Genomic DNA, 17418 nt, shown 5'->3' with positions numbered 1-17418 from the left:
TGCTTCATCTGAACCTTTATAAAACATGCATGCATTTTCAGTGCACATGGGATTATATCTTAAGAAACTAAGCAAAGTTTCTCTTTCTTTACAAAGCATCCATGACCTTTCTCTTAGGTAAGAGACCAAGAGTATGGACTGAAACCCTGGCAGGAAAAGCAGGGGGTTAGACAAAGAAAATCCTCATAAACAATAATTAGAATAATAATTAAATGCCAGAAAAGGGCAAAGGCATGTGCTCTCTTAAAAACCTTAGGACAAAATAAACGAGGATAAACCCGCTGTGAAAAACCTCTTGGGCTATCTTTAAAAGCTTTCCCAAATTTCCAATGGCTGTTATTAGCGATTCTTAATGCATGAGGTCGTCATTTCAGAATAAATCTTTCAGTAATTCAAAACAAGGACTCTTCAGTAAATAGTTGAAATTAAGGGGAGAGTCCAAGTCATCTGGTTTCCATTAGGATGATAAAATAGTTCACTTGAAACCTTTTACAATACACTTTGTTACTGGGAGGTGTCTGCACGGCTCACTCCATCACCGGCCATTTGACACAACATAAAAAGCTTCAAAAGCCATGTTAGGCCTCTTAATCAAAAACTAATTGTAATAGATATTGGGGAGTGTTAGCACGGTGACCGAGAGGTTGTAGCAGTGGTGTGGAAGCGGCAGTGAACATTAAACACAACCCGGGGTGGATAGGGCTTATCTCAATTTCAGAGCTCAGCGCTAAGTACCACAGGCCACTATCTCTCCGGCTCTTGCTTTGTGCCACTTTTGGAGTTAATTGCCCCAGAAGGCTCCATCTTCTCCATGAAATTTATAACACTGTCAAAGATCTTGGAAGACATGGGCTAAAGTTTAGGGTATTTTACAGAAAACAGAGATATAAACAGAGGGGGAAAAGAAAATACATACTAGGAACCTAAATGCATGCCAGGCTGGACAAAGCTGGTGCAGGGCTCCCAGGGAGGGAGGGAGGGAGGGAGTGAAGCATCCTCACCACATTAACTCTTTCCTGTCTGTGATGGGATCCTCACTGGGGAGTTCTAATGGGAGGTAGAATGTTAGGGTTCAGTGATGAGACTTATGGGGCTGGAGCTGCCAGCAAGCCAAAGTTGAACAGAGGCTTGTTACACTTCAGTCCTGGACACTGCGTTAACAGGATGGCCGGTGCTCAGGAGTGTTTTCAGGGCTGATAATTAAATAAATAATCTTCTTATGTAGGGTGCATTTCTTCATGATTTTCAGGGCCCTTTAAGGTTAGCTTCCTACATTCAGCTCCTTGACAAACCTAGGGTTTCATTAATCACCCACCTGGCCACAGATGGTCACTCCATAGTCTTCCAGCTTTCCTCATGTTTGCCAACCCTGACAAAGAAGTATATTAAACGTTAAAGACTACAGACGATTCTAGATGGTGGACTAAATCTTAAAATAGCAAAGGGAAGATATGAAGAAGGGGGGGGAATGAGAAGACAAAAAGGGAGAAGAGAGCTTAATTAATAGTACTGTTCTTAATTGTATTTATTTTCTTAGTACTATGATATCATAAAAGACTAGTTTTGAGGCAAGCTGTAAGGAAGTCGAAATTTTCAGTAGCATTTTGCATTTTTCTATAATGCTAATATCATCCTAAAATTTTTAGAAAAGCTTTTGAAAATAACCAGTTTGCAACAAGAAAGGTAAGTGTGCCTGTGTGCCAAACTGGCACTCATAATTCTAAGTAAATATTATTGGAGGAAAGGCATAGCATTCAACTAAGTCATTATCAGCTAGCCAGAAGGACCGTTTGCAGTAGGTAAAGATGACATAACTTCTCATTGGAGTTTGTACATTATTATGTTTGATTCTGGGCCCTGACTTCCTTTTGTGCTGTTCAGGGCTGTGTTGTTTTCTTACCGGTAGGCCACAGTGAAAGACTGTCTCAAAAAGCAGGGTGGACATCCCCTGAAGAACAAAACGTCAGGCCTACATACACATTCACGTGGACACGCATCTGCACATATGTGTACCTGCACACACATGAACAGACATATGCCTGCACGCACACACACACACACACACACACACACACACACACATACACACACACACACACACACACACAAAATGAAATGAAATTATTACCACTGGTTTTCTTACTTGTAGAAATATTAACATTAAAACTGATTTCAAATTGTTTGATTTCAAAAACTAAATGATGATTTAAAGAGAGAATGTCGAAGCTTACACAGAGAGTTGGTGTGAGAAAGCTAATTATGGCTGTAGAACACACCAGAATTTCAGTGACCATCTCTTCCATGATTTCCAAGTGCAGGCTTCTAGCTTGGACATCTGTCCTGTGCTTCAACCCAAACTTCTGCATCCCACCTAGGCTCCTGGCTACTTGACTCCTCTCTCCTGCCTGTCTGGCCCTGGGTCTCCTGTCTACGGAGGCTCTTCCCTGTGAGTTGTAGATCAGAGAACCACCACTTCCCCTAGGCTTGCCTCCGTGTGCTCTATGAGAATCGCACGCAGCTCCACACACACACCACAAAGGTCTCTGTTCTCATTCTTTACTCCATTTTCTGCTGTTAACAAACTTCTCTGCCATACTTTCAAGTCCCAGAAGGAAAGGTCTGTGCTTAGCGGCTCCTCTGAAATAATCTGAGCACATACCCAAAGAAAGAAAGAGACTGCATCTATTTTTTAAAGACCACAACACCAAAGATGTCATCTTACAAATTAGATTGGTTGGACTACTTTCAAGTGTCAATGGCTAACAGATCCTGGAGAGTTTATTTTTCCTTGGCATCAGAGAGACTAGGAAGGCTCTGCCCTCCACTTGACACTGCAGCAAGCCTCTGGTCTGTTGTTCTTCACAGCCTAGTCAGAGGTAGCTCAGTACCCCATGTGTGTGCTTCAGACAACCTAAAATGGGAGGAAGAGGTAAAGAGCCAGCAATTTCCTTTTAAGTTATTATAGACTGAAGACAGATGGCCACACCTACCTGCAAGGGATGCTGGGAAATACATTCCAGTGACAAAGTTTTCTAGCCACCTAGAAAGAACAGGAGGAAATGGGGTATTAGCAGAGAATTTTGAACTGGGCCAATTATCATGTCTTAGAGAAATTAACCACTTAGAGCAGGGTGCTGTGCCTCGAATCCCAGAATTTATGTCCACTAGTAGTCACTCTAGTCTCTTCTCCTCTGATTCACAACAACTAGTACCCTACTTTCTATCTGTATGGATTTGCCCGTTCTTCATATTTCATATACACAGAGATGTATACTATATCCTCTTAAGTGTCTAGCTTCTCTCGCTAAGTGGATAATGTTTTCAAAGTTTATCTCTATATCATACAAGTACCTCATTTCTCTTTATGATCCAATATGATCTAGTGCATGGATGTCTCATGTTTTATGTGATTACCAGTTGGTCAGTGTTGGAGTGGCTTCCACTTTTGGCATCTTAAATAATGTGGGTAACAAGATTCTTGAAGCTCTTATTGCATACATAGGTTTTCAGTTCTCCAGGGTCCATGCCTAAGTGTGAAATCACCACATCCTATGAAAACTCTGTGGTTTACATTTTGAAAAACTGACATGCTATCTCCCAAAGGGACTGCAGTATTTCTTACTCCCATCCACAGTGTAAGGGGCGTCACTTTCTCTCCTCGTTAAGTCTTGTTATCATCTGTCTGTCTTCTTTCACCATCTTAGTGAACAAGTACAGTGGAATGTCATTGTGGTTTTTACTTGCAGTGTCTTAAGAACTACAGATACTGAGCATCTTTTTATGTACTTATTGGTAATTTGTACACTTTCTTCAGAGAAAAGGATCTACTCAAATCCTAGTACACAAGGCCCCTGTGTGTGAGGGGGAGGGGTACATATATGTAAGAGCATATGCCCATATGTCAACAACAGGTTGCTGCCATATGTTACCCAGGCACCGTCCACCTTGGCTTTTGTCTTTTCCTCTGTTGTTGCTGTTTTGTTTTGTTCTTTGTTTGTTTGTTTTATTTGTTTTGTTGATGCAGGGTCTCTCATGGGTCCAGAGCTTGTCAGTTAGGCTAGATTGGCTGCCTAGTGAGCCCCAGAGTCTGCCTATCCGAGCACCCCAAGCACTGAATACCTGCCACCACTCCTGACTTTTTACATGGGTTCTAGAGATTGGCCCATTTTTTTAATAAAATATTTATCTTCTTGTTGTTCAATTTAGGGAGACATTTTATACTCTGCCTGCAAGTTCCTCATCATATATATGACTTGAAAAGACTTTTCTGCCCTGTGAATCTTGTTTTTACTTTCTTGATGGTGTTTTGAAGCACAAAAGTTTCTTATTAACTTTGATAAAGTCAGATTTACATTATGTTTTTTCGTTGCCTTTGGTTTGATATCATATTTAGAAAACAGTTGTTAAATTCTGTTTTCGCTTCACATTTTAATTCCGTGATCCATCTTGAGGCTACTTTTGAGCATGACACGGGACATGTGGTCTAATTTAATCTTTGGAAATAGATGCTTTGTCACCCAGTATTGTGTTTTGAGAAGATTGTGTTTGTTTGTTGTTTGTTTGTTTGTTTGTTTTTGCACCAACTTGTTTTGGCACACTTGTTCAAAATCAGTTGACTAGAAAAGGGTTTATTTCTGGATGCTCGGTTCAATGCCATTGATCCAAATATTTCCCTTTTTGCAGAACCAAACCTTCTTGAGTGCTCTAACTGTACAGTTAATTTCAAATTTTGCTTGTTTTCAGGATTGTTCTCTTTCTCCTACACTGGATCCCTTAGATTGCCATTACATTTTTAGGATCAGCCTATGACTGCAAGAAAAAGTCAACAGGAATTGGGAAAAGATTTGCATTGACTCTGCAGATGCATGTTGTCTTCCAGTTCAGGAACTCAGGATGCCTTTGCAGCTAACTGGAGCTGCAGCTTGCGTCTATGAGTTTGGTGGGGTTCGGGGTCCGAATGGTGCATGTTTTCTTGAACTTCTTCTAAAGCATTTTACTATTTTTGACGTCAGTAGACTGAATTGTCTTCTTAATTGTATTTCCCCATGGCTTATTGCTAATGTGTCAAAATAAAATAATCTTTGTATATTGATCATGTATTCTTCAACCTTGATAACTCATCTATTATCTCTAAGAAAATTTGCATTGATTCCTCAAGTTTTTCTGTGAATGAGATAGTATCATCTTTAAATGGACATAATGTTAGTTTTCCTTTCCAGTCTTGATATGTATCTCCTCACATATCTTTCTTTGAGTTAACTTTTTCATGTTTTTGTGGGTACAGTGAACTTTATAATTATGATGTCTTCTTGGTTGATTTTTTTCATCATTATAAAACTTCCATCCTCTTCTTTGGTAACAATTATTGTCTTGATATCTATATCCTCTGAATTATAGTTCCACTCTCACTGACTTTCAGTTATTATTTGCCTGGTAAATTTGTCTATATTTCTAACTTTGATCTGGTGTTTCCTTGAATGTAAAGTTTGTCTGTTATGGAAAAGACATGATTTTTATTTCCTGAAACTGGGCACTAAACCCAGGATCTTATATTTGTTAGACAAGTGTTTACCTTGAAGCTAGATCACCAACCCCACAATATTTTTTCTTTTTGGATTTTTCTTTAGTTTATTTTGAAAGTTTTGACAATTTAACTTTTTAAATTTACTATACTTTCCAATCACAGCGTTCCTCAACCACATATCTTTCTTTAAGTTAACTTTTTCATGTTTTTGTGGGTACAGTGAACATTATTAATGGTACTCAAGAGAGAGTAGGACTTCCTAGGCCCCTTCCATAATCCTGGAAGTCTGGGATGGAAGCTGTGAACAAGATGCTCAGTACTAGGGGCTTAGTTTGGACTCAGAACCCTCAGCATCTGAGGACCTCTCTCTTCCTCTTGTGTCCTTGCTGGGTGGGTACTCCTGGGCTTCTTACTCCTAGGAGACCATGTAGGCCATGAGGTCCACCACCCTGTTGCTGTAGCCATATTCATTGTCATATCAGGAAATGAGCTTTACAAAGTTGTCATTGAGAACAATGCCAGCCCCAGCATCAAAGGTGGAGGAATGAGTGTCACTGTTAAAGTCACAGGAGATAACCTTATCCTCGGTGTAGCCCAGGATGCCCTTTAATAGATCCTCTGATGCCTGATTCACTATCTTCTTGATGTTATCAGACTTTGCAGCTTTCTCCAGGCAGCATGTAAGATTCACAGCAGACATATTAGGGTTAGGAACATGGAAGGACATGCCAATGAGCTTCCTGTTCAGCTCTGGCATGACCTTGCCTACCGTCTTGGTAGCACCAGTGGATGCAAGGATGGTATTCTGGACAGCCCCATGACCATAATACTACAGATTTCTGTAGGGATCTTCCACAGTGTTCTGAGTAGAGCTATAGCATAGACTGTTGGTCATGAGTCCTTCCACAAAGCCAAAGTTGTCATAGATGACTTGGCTATGGGGGCTAAACAGTTGGTGATCCAGGAAGCATTGCTGACAATCTAAGTGAGTTGTCATACTTCTCGAGGTTCACTCCCATCACAAAACTTTGGAGCATCGGCAGAAGGGGCAGAGATGATGGCTTTGTTGACCTCACCTTTCAAGTGGGCCCCAACCTTCTTCATGGTGGTGAAGACGCCAGTCAATTCTATAATATACTCATCCCCAGCATTACCCCAATTACTGTTAGCAGGATATTGCTCCTGGACAATAGTAATGGCATTCCCATTGATGATAAGCTTTCCATTCTTAGCCTTGCCTGTGATGTTAAACTTGCCATGGGTGGAGTCATACTGGAACATGTAGACCATGTAGCTGAGGTCCATGAAGGGGTTATGCATGGTAACAATAGCCACACTGCCAGATGAGTAGGCAGCCCTGGTAACCAGGTGCCTAATACAGCCAATTCTGTTTACTCTAACCTTTACCAGTGTGTCTAAGGCATGAGGCTGGCACTGCCTGAGAAGATGCAGCTGCCTCTGAAATTAGGAGGAGCAGAGAGCCTGAACTACCTTTTTAATACCTTTGATGATCTCTGCATCTTAACTGGAATGGTTATCACATGTATAGTGACTATTTATAAGTTCACGCTTCCATCTGTCATTTCTGCTATATGTCTTAGTCTATGTATTTTATATTAATTTCATTTTTCCCTAATTTCTGCCCCTTTTGTGAGAGATACTTTATAACATGATATTTTAGTAATCTCATCATTGGCTTTAGTTATTTTCCTAGTGGTGACCCTAAGTATTATAAATAATAATCTATAATAATGTAGTTTATACTAATACCAACTTGGTTGTAATCATATATAACAATATTACTGCAATGTGCCTCCATATCCTCCACTGTCTTTGTGCAATTATAGTCATAACCTATATATTTATACACATATGCTAGTTGATTAATTCTTGTTTATGAAGTTGGCTTATAAATAAAAGATTTGTGAAGAGTCACTAATCCTCATTTTCATACTTACCTGAATAGCTTCATTTACCCATTTCTAAGTTACTTTCTGTTATCCTTTTATCTCTACATGAAGAACTTACTTTAAAACTTCTTTTGGAGAAAGCCTATTGCCATAATAGTTCTTTTTCTTTTCTTCTCTCCTTCTCCCTCCTTCTTCATTGGCTTTGACTTTATTTCTTGTCTAATTTTGGAGGATATTTTTTTTCTGGGTAGGAATTCTTTCTACATTGTCTTTCCGTCTTCCCATCCATTGTGGGAAGAGTTGCCCTTCTGGTCTCTGTGCTTCTGGTAGGAAGACAGCTGTTGATACCACTGAGGAAGGTGTGGTCCCCTTGCTGCTTCCAACATTCCTTCTTTTCCTTGTCTTTGAGTAGTTTGACTATGAGTGAGTGATTCTCTTCTTCCAGAAGTTGTTTTAGCTAGCTTCTTCTGGCAGTGTAGGCTTTGAACTCCTGAAGACAGGTATCTGATGTGCAAAATAGAAATAATAATGCTTACCACTAAAAGTTATAAAAGGAGATACAAAAATTACATTTTTTCTGGCTGGTAGAAAACATGTCACATGTTTTCTTCTTAAAGCATGGACCCCTTTGGGGGAATATGTTGGAAGAGGACACTGCTTGCTTTGCCATTTCTGTGTTTATGCACAGGCAGAGCCTCTGTGTGCTTTCACCTCATCTCAAATATGACCTTCTTAAAGAGGCATTCTTTCACACCCCCAAAGAAACTCTCCACTAGTCATTCTCTTTCCCATTGCAGATTGAGTATCACCTGACCACATGCCTGGGACCAGTAATGTTTCAGATTTACGGTTTGCTTCCTTTTCATAAAATTGGCACATACACAGTGGGATAGCTTTGGTTGGGACCCAGCTGTAAGCATGGAATTCATTTATGTTTCAGATATACTTTATTCACACAAAGTAAAGACAATTTTACATAATACTTTTAGTGCAAATGAATTTTGCCTCTACCCCATTACATGAGGTCAGACTAGAAGCTTCTGCTGGTAGTGCCATGATGATGCTCCAAAGGGTTTTATGCAAAATGCCTGCAACATTTTGGATATTTAATAACCCAGTTAAAGATATACTTAAATGGCAATGGTCCACAAAGGTACATGTTTATCTAGGACTGGGGGATTCTAAGATGTAGTGTTTTTCTATCTAAACCCAGGACAGTCTGGAAAACACAGGGGATTTTCAGTCATTATCTTGCTGCCCCTACCTCAAAGGCTTTACAATCTGATAACATTCAGTTTGCTTTGTGTGTGTTTATTGATCAGTTCCTTTGGTCTAGAATAAAATCCCTATGAGGGTCCAGAGAAAACTTGGTATTATATGATTGTAGTGCTAAGTTGTAAGTACTAAGTAACTGTTGAAAATCAAGTGAATTTTTGTATTAGTTGACTGAGTCCTTTGTATTTGTTTACATGTGTATACAAATGTGATATATATGTCGGGGGTGCATGTATGGGTGCATGTGTGTGGAAGCCTGCAGTTGAAATAGAATTGCTAAATTGATTGCTCTCCACCTTATTTATTGAGACAGGTTCTCTCGCTGAACCCAGAGCTCACTGATTCCAGTTGGTGTAGCTAGCCAGCCTGTTTTGAGTAATCCTCTGCCTTGGTTTCCCAGAGGCTGAGATTACAGATGACTGTGACACCTTCCCCACTTTTGTGTAGGTGGTGAGGATTCACCATTGAGGCATTTCCCCAGGTCTGATGCCTTAAAAAAAAAAGTCTAGTTTTCCAGTTTTTAAATTTAACAACATAATAAGAAATATAAAGTTCCGTGGAACACCATGATTGATGAAGGAGCATTCTGTGAAGGGAAAATACCAAGTGAATTTTAAACGATTGGGCCTATGAGGTTGTAAAGAATTCAAATAACTACATTCCTTCTCATCTGATCCCCAACTCTGTAATGAAAGAAATATAGACATTTCTACCATTTACTCTGGAATGTTGGCTGTAGCCAGTATCACCCAATGTGTTAAATACAAGATTAGTGTCTGCAGAGGCAAAGCTCCCTTTCTGTAAAATGCATTCAAGAGGAAGTCGCCACCTTTTCTTCCTCTTATTATAGCAAGAATGTTACTTGTAAGACCCATAATTACTTTAAATATTCCAAAATGAACACAAGAGCCACAAATCTTACAGTACCGTCTGAGCGCCCCCCCCCCCAACTTTGGACTCTAAAAGGAGCCAGATAAAGATGCTGCCCTTTCCCCCTCTATCAGTTTACTATATAAATGAGAAGACATAAAGTAGTTTTAGATTTAATTAAAGTAATTGACTGAATTGCATTTTGTGTGGTGATCGTCATTAACACTCCTGACCTTTCTGTCACATACATATGCCAGAGGATTTTTCCGATGGATATTTATTATGAATATTATCATCAATAAGCACCATCAACATATTAAAATTAATTTTAACTTCTTTATGGAAGACTGAAAGCGCAACCAGCTGTTGGAAGCCGTCCGATCTAAATCATTTTTTATCGATTCAACATGGATAAACCTCAAGTACAACTAATAGGGAATTTTATGTGTGTGTGCATGTGTGTGTAGGCAAGTTTCTACACATATAAAAGATTTCAGTTTATTTCATATCGAACTCTGGTTACATTAACGGCATAACCTTATTTTCCAAAGCCCAGGATCTGATGGCTATTTTAAGCACTAACTGTGCAGCCCCCGTGAGGGCTTATTTCTTGCCCATGTGGATATGAGGTTGGCGGGAGGGGCATATGGACATTTGGTCTTATTTTGACGGCTTGCAAAGAGCTTAATAAAAGACAGGCTTTGGTGCATCAAAAGAACTGAGTCCACAGGTGTTCTGAGCAGGGCTAACTTGTGTGTAGAGCAAACAATTAAGCTCTGGAATTTGAGACCCTAAATTGTATCAGTTGAGCACCTGTCCTGGAGAAGAAGGAAAACACCTTTCATTACATTACCCAGGGGCATGGCAAGCTTTGGGCTGTGTAGAGTTACAGCAGATTCTATTCAAGCTTGCTAGCTGAGTTGCGACTCCCTCTGCTCACACCGCCAAGGGCTCCAAGTTAAATGCTGTCTTTTTTTTTAATTTATTTTTTTATTAGATATTTTCTTTATATACATTTCAAATGCTATCGCGAAACTGTCCCCAGCTCTATTTGTCCCCATAGCGATGTGTCTCTCCACATCTTTTCCTGCGGTTGCCATTTTATTCACCACTTACTCAAGTCCGAGGTACTGTGCTAAAGATTTTGAGCACAGCATTCAGGTAATCCTTCTAACAAAACAAAGTGTTTATTTAGAAAGGCTACTACCGAGCTGAGGTGACAACTGAGGAGACAACCCGGTCAATAAAATGCTTGCTTTGCTCAGGTGAGGACCTGAGTTCAGTCCTTAGAACCTACGTATAAAAATGCTGGGCGTGGTGTCCATGAGTTTAGTTCCAGATCTGGGGTGGGGGAATTGGGGGCAAGGGAAGACAAGCAGAACCTTGGGGTTCACTGGGTAGCCAACCAAGCTTACTTGACACTAAGACCAGTGAGACCCATTCCAGAACAGTGAGAGACTCAGTCTCAAAAAGTAAATAAACGCATAAGTAAATAAATGAATAACAATACAAGGTGGGTACTCACACACATATGGGTACGCACACCATAATGGTGCTCTGCACATACATACACCCAAAGAAGGAGAGAGAGAGAGAGAGAGAGAGAGAGAGAGAGAGAGAGAGAGTCTAAGCCATATGTATAAGGCAGTGGAAATATAAGCGAGGAAATCTAGTGTCACAGATTCCAGAGCTATACATCTTTATCATGTGGAGGTCCTTCAGTGGGTCTTCTGACCTTCTTGGGGGCAGGGCTCCTACTTTAGGCTTCAGCTATTTAGATTTGTTCCAGTTGTACTGTCAGCTCTCTTCTCTCCCTTCATAACCAGTCCCACCACTCTTCTCGAGGATGGCCCCAGTCATGGGCCATCAAGTGTCTGTCAAACAGCTCTCCTTTCCTGTATCCAGAGTTGGACATTCAATTCTTGCAGAGATCTCATGAGCTGCCCCCAGTAGCATAAGCTAACCAGGCATCTTTCCCAACAAGCCTGTCTTTCATCCAGCACCACCCAAAGATAGTCCTGTTGGAAACCCAGCCTCTCCTCTGGTCCCTTTCCTTCTTCCACGTCAGACTGATTATAGCGCTTCTCACTGACTCTTTGTTCTCAGTGTTCAAATCTATCCTCCAGCCCTCTACCAATAAGGCAACAGTTCAACACTTGTTCTAGAGTTCTCACAACTCAAGCAGGGACTAGAAGGGAGACCTTGGCCCCTAGTTGGTAGACACTGGGGATGGTGATAAATTCCTTAGAGAAGAGATTCTCAACCTTCCTAATACTGTGGCCCTTTAATACAGTTTCCACATGTTGTGATAACCCCCAACCATATAGTCATTGCTACATCATAACTGTAATTTTGCTACTGTTATGAATCCTAATGTAAATATCTGATAAGCAGGATATCTGACATGTGAACCCTGTGAAAGGGTCATTTCACACCTCCCCCAAAGGCGTCATGACCCCCCAGATTGTGAACCTCTGATTTGGAGCCTAAGAGAAATCCCTGCCACTAAGAATTATCCAGCACCAAATATTGCAATGTTAAGAAACCCTGTTCTGACCCAAGCCACTAGCATCTTATATCTCCTATGACCTAAGCCATGTCCTTCTACCAACATCCCCTTCTCTTGGGATCTTCAACACGTTCTCCATCCCACATACCCAGAATGATCCTTTGCAAACACTAATGCAGTCCTCTTAGAGTCCACTATGGCCTCCTGATTCCCTTACAGATAAAATACTTGGCACATTTGTTTAGCTTGCTTCAGGCCACTTTATTCTTTCTTCTCTTGCCTATGAGGTGACTCTTAGCCCATAAAGCTACCACATTCCCTTTACACGCCCTGCTCAAATGTCATCCAAACAGGGGAGTCTTCCCCAACCCTCCCACCCTTTCTCTCCCATGCCCAGCTTTAACTGTCCACTAGCATTTAACTCTTTCATTAAGGCTGCTGTTATTATCTGCTAATTGGTTTCCCTGTTTTCTGTCTCCTCCATCAAATAGCATTCTGTCTGTCTTTTACTGTTATACATCTGTCAGTAATTGTCCAGCAGATAATAAGTACTCAATAAATGCTTAGTGAATTAATACTCATTTTCCTTAATTGATATATATATATATATATATATATATATATATATAAAACATAATATATAAGAAGAATTGAAGTTTCTTTTTCTCGACTAACCTTAAACAACTGCATGGATTGAAGACTGAGCTGACCTCCTAGACAGCTGAGTCTTCCCAGACTCTTGAGCTATGATTGCATGTTTTAGACATCCAGGCTATGCACACCAGGTGCACACAACAGCCACAGCAGGAACCTCTTCCCATATAATCTAACAGTCTCTCTGAATAGGGAAGTCATGTTGCTTCAGACTAATTCTTTGTTGACTGGTTTTACAATTACAGTCTGGATGAGTGGATCCATCTGATATACTTCCTACCTTTTTTGGGAGGGAGGGCTTGGTTTTGGCTTTGGGTTTTTTTGGTTTTTGGTGTTTTGTTTTGTTTTGTTTTCAAGACAGGGTTTCTCTATGTAGCCCTGGCTGTCCTGGAGCTCACTCTGTAGACCAGACTAGCCTCGAACTCAGAGATCCGGCTGCCTCTGCCTCCCCAGTGCTAGGATTAAAGGTTTCCTACCTTTTTAAAGACAAGGACAGTCTCTTTGAAAGCCAACAGAGCTTGATGGATGGACCCATCTCCTGAGCCCTTTCATAATTCTGTGCTGTGGTTTGGATGTGAAATATCCCCCAGAAGCTGGAACACTTGGTCCTGGCTGGTGGCCCTGGTTTAGATGGTTGCAGGCCTTTCAGACATGGAACCTCATAGAAAAAAGTGAGTCATTGGAGGAAAGCTCTGAGATTTTATTGCCTCACCCCACTCCCTGACTGAGGATACAATGTGACCAACACCCTTGTCACCATGTTCTCCCACCATGATTAATGACACCCCTTCCTCGGGCTGAATTTCACTAAGGGCTCCAGGAAGTCTTGCAAAGTTATTTGCTTAACCTAACTTTTTTTTTTTTCAGAAAGGATTTGGAAGCTGTAAACTTTAGATCCAATGAAGCCTACCTGTGCTAAGTTGTTTCAGGCTAGCTATTTGTCACAACAAGAAATGAATATATTCCCGTTTAATATGAAAGTCCCTTCAGAGGGTTTCTAAGCTAATACAATGGCCCTAGAGGTGGAACTAGTAATGTTACAAGCACAAATGTCGAAAAGAGAGCAAAATAGTACAAAGTAAGCATTGGGTGATAATTAAATAAACTCTGAGTGACCTAGCCAAAATTTGCCTTCAAATGTTGGAGAACAGCAACCTGAGTCTGCTCATCTGGGGTGGTTCACATGGGCTTTATGAAGGAGGTGACATCAGAGTTGGGTAAAAAGTTGGAAAGATAGCAAAAGTAATTATAATGTGTTCAAAAGGGAGAGTGGGCATAAGTAATGATGATAGGCAGAGCTCAAAAGCTATGTTTTGGTAAAAGAGACCAGTGTGGCAGAGGCTTTGGACTTTGTTCAAAGGGAGTTTCCAAAACTGTTCAACAATATGACCAGCGTGTTACCTGTACAAAGGAGTTTGACCTTGACCCTACTTGGGAAGTGTTAGGTTAAACAATTTGTCAGGATTTCATGGGGCCTTCAGTCAATTTCTATGCAGGGGGATGGAGACTGGGGGGGATGTAGGATGTGTTGGGTGTAGCTTGTAACTTATTGAACTGTGGATGCGTGAAGAGACACAAACAAAATCCATAAAGCCCACCTAATGTCCCGGGAGACATTATCCTCTCAATATTAAATAAATAAATAAATAAATAACCACTCAAGAGTCTGTGTCCCCTTTGGTCACATTCCCAGGTATTAGGCAGCAAGAGTGTCACTCCTAGGATACTTCATTTGACTATAATCTCTGTAGGGTCCAGAGTGTGTCTGGCTCTGAAATCCCAGCAAAGGGTAAATAGTTAAAAACATGCTATATATATATTGGTGTGTGGAAATAGATGACTAGTTCCCTACAGAGATAAGAGGATGTATTTGAGGATACTTTCTAGTTGTTTCTATGAACAGCCCATCCAATGCTCCAATATGAACATTAACACATTAATAAGGCCTTTATCTTTGACTTCATGCCCTACACTACCATTCCTATGTCTATGAGTCAGAGCCATGAGCTGCCTAGGTCCTACTTGTTACCTGTAGCCGGGGTTGGGTGTGGGGTGCCTATGTGGTCTTTGTCCTTGTTAGACCACCCAAGGGAGGCTCCATTTATGCCTTCTCCACTCATTTTGCATCTCAGTTGACCTTCCTGACTCCCAATGCCTGTGGGATTATGAAACAGAGTTAGTCAATTTCCACTCTGGGGTCCTGGCTTTACTCAGCCAAGACTGCAGATGGAATTAGATCTGGAAGGTCAGATCAAATCTCTTTTCTTGCCTTGTTACCTAGATGAGTTGCCATCTCGCTGTGGAATCATCTATGTAAGTAAAAATATGTTGTCACATCTCCTCATGTCAAATGACTAGGCAACACATTGGGAGCTACCCTTCTCTTCTTAAGCCTCGCAATACCTCTAAAGAAATGTACAGTTGTAATAGCTTTCTCTATTTAATGCCTTTTATTATTTTATATCTATTATTGTTCCGTACTACCCAAACCCTTTTGCTATGCCATAGGAGGGTTGCTTGGGCTCTCTTTGCTTCTTTCTCGGGCTCACCAAGCCCATGATTCGAGCTGAGTAGACCTTTGGCACCAATGTATGTTTTAAGGTGGAGTCAGGTCATCTTCTTTCTTTAAGCCAATGATTTTAGGGCCTGCTTTTCAAAACGATACTTTCAGAAGAGTCCCTAGGACCCTTTGGGTGTCCTTCAGTAAGGCACATTTACATCATTTTGCCAGAGAAGCCCAAGGACAAAGGTTTTAAGGACACAACTGACCCCTGAATTTAGCCTGGAAATATCTCTGCCTCACTTCTAGAAGGCCATCTTGCTTGATGACTTGGCCCCAGGCACACCCTCTAATGGCAGTTAGTGCTCAGGCCAGGTGCAGGAAGAGAGCGTCACAAAACACCTCCAGCCATCTGAGCTGTTCTCAAACTTGCCTCATGGGCTTGTCTTGGAGACTGTCAAAAAAACGGAATGACCTGTCTGGCCACCCTCTGCTTTCCCTCTGTCCCTCAGAAACACGCGGAAGGTTCTCTGAGGCTCTGGGAGGTAACTGCAAAATGTTGTCAGCGTGCCACCCACTAGCACTCAGTCAATATCAGCGCATACCTTCAGACATTGCCCAGATAAGTTCTATTTGATCGGGTGACCTAAAGGTGAATTGTAGGTCAGACTTCATTACATGTTAGCTGAGCTCAAGTCCGTACCAAACTTTCTCACTCTGTTCTGAAATATCATGAAGCCCCTTCAGGGAGTCCACTGATTATACTGTAGAGGTTTGTGTGAACCAACCAGGGTAAATAATTAGACTGCTCTTTTAATTAAGATTGCAGTGCCTTCTAGCACAGTGATATTTAAGATTGTGACGGGCGTGAGGGTAAGTACAGAAACAGTCTTCACTTGTGATAAAAGCAAGAGGAACAAAGACCGTTGTGTCCGATATGTGGAAATACCCTGCAATTTTAGAAATCTGCTGTCTGAAGTCTCCAGGGCACTGGGAGGAAATTTTCAATTTAGCACACATTCTATTTGCCAAGGTGGAGACTGGTCTTCAGTACCAAAAATAAATCTGGGGACAGAGGCGGTGGGGGGGGGGGAGGGAAGGAAAGGCAGGTACTGTACATTTCTGGTTGACATAATTGCAAACTTTTCTTAATCATCTGAACTTTATGGGGATAATAACAATTAACACAGATTCCATAATGGGCACTGTTTCAAATCTGTTTCACAGAGCTTTATAAAAATATACGCTCATGAAGAAAACCAGTTCAATTCAACATGAACTTTCCATTATTTTTAACACATTTTACCTACTTTTAATTGATGGAAGTGTTACGTATTTTCTCTACCCAAGAGTTTTTTCACACCTCCTTAATTCAAACCAGCTTGATTTTTGCAATTCAAATAGATAGATTTTATGTGCCATTAACTGGAGACCAAATAAACGAATACTAGAATTTATTAACGGATTACAATGCATACATTATTTCCTAAAGAAATTGACTTCATATATTCAAACTATGGTAACTTTTAACCCTACCTAATTCTTTCCACACCCTAGTGATGATGAAGATACGAATACGGCACACAGTATCTTCTCGAGTTAGTTTTAGAAGTGGGGAAGAGAAGCGCGCAACAGTTCTGCTACTTATCTTGGCTCACACAGCAAAGAAAAGGCCAGCGTCGGCAGCTACTCTGTCCATGTGTAAGGTCTTCAGGGAGCTTCAGATAAGCAAATCGAGTCAGGCACAGTGGAGTACAACTGGAAACCTAGCACTAGGGCAGTGGAGGAGGAGGAGTTTGAGGTTTGTCTGGTTTACATAGTAAGTTCTAGACTACCTTGTGGTATATAAAGAAATCCTGCATCAAAACCCTAAAAGAGGGTGGGCAGGATGGCTCAGTAGGTAAAGGTGCTTAGTGCCAAGCCTGACAACCTGAGTTTGGTCTCTGGGTCCTACATCATGGAAAAATAGAGCACAAGTTGTCTTCTACCTCCTTATGCACCCTTTGGGAAGTACACACACACACACACACACACACACACACACACACACACAATTTTTAATTGTAAAGAATTTAAAAGTATAACAAGCAGATTGAGTGAGTTGTTTTTCTTTTTGTTCTTTTTTCTGCTTCTTTCAATGGTTGCTAATGTTGAAGGCTGTACTAGGCACATTTTT

The 17418-nt window shown here is 40.9% G+C and overlaps 1 pseudogene; it reads right to left on the bottom strand.

Moving 5' to 3' along the window:
• Positions 1 to 5939: 5939 nt before the first annotated feature.
• On the bottom strand, positions 5940 to 15300 carry LOC110297962 (annotated as a pseudogene).
• Positions 15301 to 17418: the final 2118 nt, after the last annotated feature.

Source organism: Mus caroli, chromosome 7 (assembly GCF_900094665.2).
Source record: "Mus caroli chromosome 7, CAROLI_EIJ_v1.1, whole genome shotgun sequence".
NCBI classification, from domain to species: domain Eukaryota; kingdom Metazoa; phylum Chordata; class Mammalia; order Rodentia; family Muridae; genus Mus; species Mus caroli.
This window is presented reverse-complemented; position numbering and strand designations above follow the sequence as displayed.